This window comes from Panicum hallii, chromosome 9, assembly GCF_002211085.1.
Source record: "Panicum hallii strain FIL2 chromosome 9, PHallii_v3.1, whole genome shotgun sequence".
In the NCBI taxonomy this organism is placed as follows: domain Eukaryota; kingdom Viridiplantae; phylum Streptophyta; class Magnoliopsida; order Poales; family Poaceae; genus Panicum; species Panicum hallii.
In genome coordinates this window covers 18,592,271-18,597,307 of record NC_038050.1, presented here as the reverse complement: position 1 = coordinate 18,597,307, position 5,037 = coordinate 18,592,271, and positions in this window count along the sequence as shown.

Sequence of the window (5,037 nt, the reverse complement as noted above, 5' to 3'; positions counted from 1 at the left end):
TGCCGCTATCGAGCTTGAGGGACCCATCAAAATACATGGTCCAGTGCTCTGGCTTGTCAACTGGAGTTGGGACTTGATTCTCCCTCCATTCGGCCATAAAATCGACTAAAGCCTGAGATTTGATTGCAGTGCGTGGCTTGAAGTCAATTGACAAAGCCCCCAGTTCCACTGCCCACTTTGATATTTGACCCGTGGCATCTTGATTATGAAGAACATCCGCCAACGGGAAATCCGTTATCACAGTAATCTTGTACTCGTCGAAATAATGGTGCAGCTTTCTTGATGAGATTAGAATTACATATAAAAGCTTCTGAACGGCCGGGTACCGTACCTTGGATTCGGAGAGTACCTCGCTGACGAAGTGGACAGGCCTCTGCACTCCAAACGCATGGCCTTCCTCGCCTCGCTCGACTACAATAGCAATGCTGACAACGTGAGTTGTTGCCGCAATGTAAAGTAGTAGATCTTCCCCCGGCAATGCAGCTGTAAGGATCGGAGGAGACTGAAGGTGATGTTTCAGATCTTACAGAGCCCGCTCGGCCTCCTCCGTCCATTGGAACTTATCTTGGTGTTTCAGGAGCTTGAAGAAGGGTAGTCCTCTCTCCCCGAGTCGGGAGATGAACCTGTTCAGGGCTGCCATACAACCTGTTAGCTTCTGCACATCCTTGATTGTGGCCGGAGCCCCCATATCAGTAATGGCCGAAATCTTTACAGGGTTGGCTTCAATGCCCCGGTTGCTGACGATGAACCCGAGCAATTTCCCTGAAGGTATTCCAAAAACGCACTTGGTTGGGTTGAGCTTCCACTGAAATCTGCGCAGACTGCTGAACGTTTCCTCCAAATCTGCAATCAAATCATCGGAATCTCTGGTCTTGATGACCACATCATCCACGTAGGCCTCAACATTCCGGTGCAGCTGATCTGCGAAGCACATCTGGATCGCACGCTGATATGTTGCTCCTGCGTTTTTCAACCCGAAGGACATGGTTTTGCAGGCATATGTCCCGTACGGGGTGATGAACGCTGTCTTGATTTGGTCCTCCTCCTTGAGCGCAATCTGATGATATCCTGAATAACAATCAAGAAAACAAAGAAGGACACAACCAGCCATCGAGTCAACAACTTGGTCAATGCGCGGGAGCCCAAAGTGATCTTTTGGGCAGTGCTTGTTGAGATCAGTGTAGTCAACACACATTCTCCATTCATTATTCTTTTTTCTTACAAGAACGGGATTAGCTACCCACTCCGGATGGATTACTTCTTTAATGAATCCAGCCGCGAGAAGTTTAGCTATTTCCCGCTTAATCACCTCACGCTTGTCGTGGGCAAACCTTCGCAGGCGTTGCTTTTTAGGCACAGCCTTTGGGTGTACATTCAGACTATGCTCGATCAGCTCCCTGGGCACCCCTGGCATATCCGCTGATTTTCATGCGAATATGTCTTGGTTAGCCCGTAGGAAACTGACGAGCGCGAGTTCCTATTTCTCACCTAAGCCCATGCCAATAACGGCGGTCTTAGATGGATCACCCTCCTGGAGCTGGATCGTCTTGAGGGCCACGTCATCCATCGACTGGATGCTCGACTTGCAGGCCTTTCTCGAAGGAATCTCCAACCCGGACTGAGAAAGCTGCTGCGCGGCCGCGAGTACTTCTCCCGAAGCATCTGGCACACGAGTAGTGGAAGCGTACTGGATCGCCCCTGATTGCAGTCATACGACCTCTTCAAGTCATCCCGGAGAGTGAGTACTCCACTGAGTCCTGGCATCTTGAGAAGCAGATAAACGTAATGTGGCACTGCCATAAACTTGGCGAGTGTCGGACGACCCAATAATGCATGATAAGAAGATTCGGAGTTGGCCACTTCGAATTTGATGAACTCGGTGTGGTAGTTCTCTGTAACACCCTAATGTAATTTTCCCAAAATTTTAATGAATTTATTTTGGCTCAAATAAAATTTCTAGGGTTTTCTTTAATTTGTCTTACATTTAAAGTAATTTTATAGCACAAGAAAATAAAATTTACTATAAGATCAACTTGTTTGTGCATTCACGTTGGTGCATTGTTTTATTTGTGTTGAGTGTATAGGGTTTGAATTCAAATTTATTTGAATCCAAATAGAATTGTTTGAATAGTTTAAGTGTGGGAAAAGAAAAAAGAAAAGAAGAAGAAAAGAAAGCAGCCAGCCCAGTCGGCCCAAGCCCACTTCCTTCCTCCTCCTCCCTCCTTCCCGCGTGGGCCGGCTCGGCCCAGTAGCCAGCCCAGCTTCCCCAAGCGGCCCCCTCTCTTTCCTCCACTGCCACCCGGGCCCCACCTGTCGGCGCCGGCCTCCCCGCCCGTGCGCCCACTCTCCCTCCTTTCTCTCTCTGCCTCTTCGGCCCCACGCGTCAGCGCCCTCCCTTCCCTTTCCATTTCTTCCTCCCCGAGCTTCAACCGGCCGCGAGATCTCCGGCGAGCTATTCTCCTGAGCCCGCACGCCGAGATTGACCCCGCCGCCCTACAAAAAGGAAACCCCTGCGCCCTAGAACCCTAACCCTAGCCGCAGCATCCACCGGAGACCCTCAGCGCCGCTGCCCCCTCTCATCCGCCGCGCCAGCCTCCTCGGCCTTGCCGTGGTTAGGCCGCTCCGCCGCGCCCCCGACCCGACGACCCCCGCAACAGCGCCGCCTCGTCGCATAGAAGCTCTCTGAGCAGGCAATTTGGGCCCTATGCTTCTGCATCGCCGGGATTTTGCCACGAGGCCGCCGTCGGTGATCTGCCCTGCCGAGCCAATTCATCGCCGCTGACGTTTCCCGATCCCTCTTAACCCCTTTTCCACCTTCACAGGAGCTTCCCGAAGCGATCTAGTGCGACCAGAACCTCGGAGCCCGTCTGTAGCCGCCGGTCCGCGAGCGCCGCCCCGCCTCCACCGCACGGCCATCGTCGACGACCATCTTCCACTGCAGCTCCGGGCACCACGAGCCCTTGGTGAGCTTTCCCTCCATTCCCTGGTCCTTTTGCGCCAGATATCGTAGCTTTTGGCAGCCTGTAGCGCCTAGAACGCATGCACGCCGGCGAGTCCGCCGCCCCTCACTGCCGTGCCATCGCTAGGGTCATTTTGGCCGCTTCTGTTCACCCTAGAAGAGTTCCCCGTGCCGCGCTGATGCTCCCTGGCTTGAAGTCATGAAGGTTGGGCCACCGGAGTGATGGGAACATCGAGCTCCGGCGAGCCCCGAGCCCGCCGCCGTGGAATCTGTCGTCGGTGACCAAGCGCCGCCGCTCCGAGCGCCTGTTGCCCGAGCCGCAGATTAGAGCCGCCAGATCCAGATCCGAGCGTCCAGATCCGAAGATACCAGTCAGCGCTCGCGCTTTTGCTAAAGAGTCCCTGGAGTTCTTAGAAATCAACCCACGGTCCAGCCCTAGTAGTTTTGCGTGTTAGACCCTGCGTCTAGCCTTTATTTACATTTAGGTCCCTGGTTGTGGCAGAACCAACTTGAATTACACCAGCTCAAGTACGCAAGTCCACTCTCAAGGGCTCCAGCGTACTTCAAACGGTGTAACCCTTGGCCTGTCGGGTAGAGTCCCGATGAAACCACCTACTTTCAGGATCCAATAAGTTACCTCACATGAAGGTGAGTCCAGAGATACAATCACCATCATATTTTACATTACAGGGAATTACATTACAAGAGTTTACAAAAGTAGTATTAAGTTCCAAATTTAGAAAAATTATTACAAACTGTTAAAGTTATGGTTTTTGGCAGCGGAAAACATATGCGATGATTTACAACACGTCATCAAGACGGATGTCATGCTAAGCCCGGGCATGACATCACTCGGTTTTATCAGGGTTGGCCGGGGACGGATCTCATTCCACGGACCAACTTCCTGGAAGAGCACAGGGCCAAGACAGGGGAAGAGTAGGGTCTTCAAAGACATTACCTAAAAAACAAATAACTAGCAAGGCTGAGTATACTAATACTAGCAAGGCTTACCCGGAATTGGGTATACTTAGCCTATAACTAGACCATGAAGGCTTTAATGGGGTTTTGGGTTTTGTTTCAGCTGAAAAGTATCAAAGAGTAGGTCCTTACTTTCATATTTTAGCTTTCAGATTCTAGTTCCTTTAACCATTCTAAGTGAGCACCTGTAACTACTCAAGCAAGGTAGAGTCTTTTTAAACATACACCAGTATTACTCATCAACAATATTACTCTTGTTATTCTATGTGGCAAAAGAGTTAAGCAGTCTCAATCTTCGTGAGAAACGGACGATTCTGAATCGAATTTCAACCCTTGCAAGGTAAACCTAACTCACACGCTTGGAACATCCAACGATAGTTCCGAAGCAACCGTTTGCCTTTCATTCCGGGTCGTGGAACAAAGCCACCCCAAGCGACTGCTGGACAATACGCACATCCAATGTGCAGGACATACGTCTGTAGCACGACTACATGACCGTATTCCTGTCTGCTCTGCAGAACGTACTCCCACAGTCGGTGCGTGTAAACATAAAATAAAAGTCGAGTGGTGGGGGACGAATCCACTTGCCGGCCATTGGTTACTAGGCTTACCGCTTACCATATTTTGCGGCATGTGGCTAGTACTTTCAAACGCTTAACTGCCACTACCACACACTGCGACCTTAACCAAATTCATCAATACAAACGGGGTATCCTTCTTCTCCATGATGTTGCACATAACCCCGTCCGTTATCCTTATAGTGATTGCAGAATGGTAATCAACCATTTCCTATATCGCGCGAGTGATAGGAAATCACTCGACTTCTACAGGTCCTATTAGCATAGCACTAGTTGAACTCAGCTTCTAATATTCATTACATTGGTTCCTAGGGAGATGCATCTATGGTTTCCAGACAACACCTAAGAACTTAATGCACAAATATATATAAATATATAAAGGTAAATTGCAGTGTAAATAAGATACTGGGTTTATGTCCGGGGCTTGACTTCACTGGTGGGGCTGGAGTCAGAAATGTCAATATCTTTCGAAATTTGGTTCAAGGCTTAGTTAATCCCTTGGTGACATTCACTTGGTCTTCA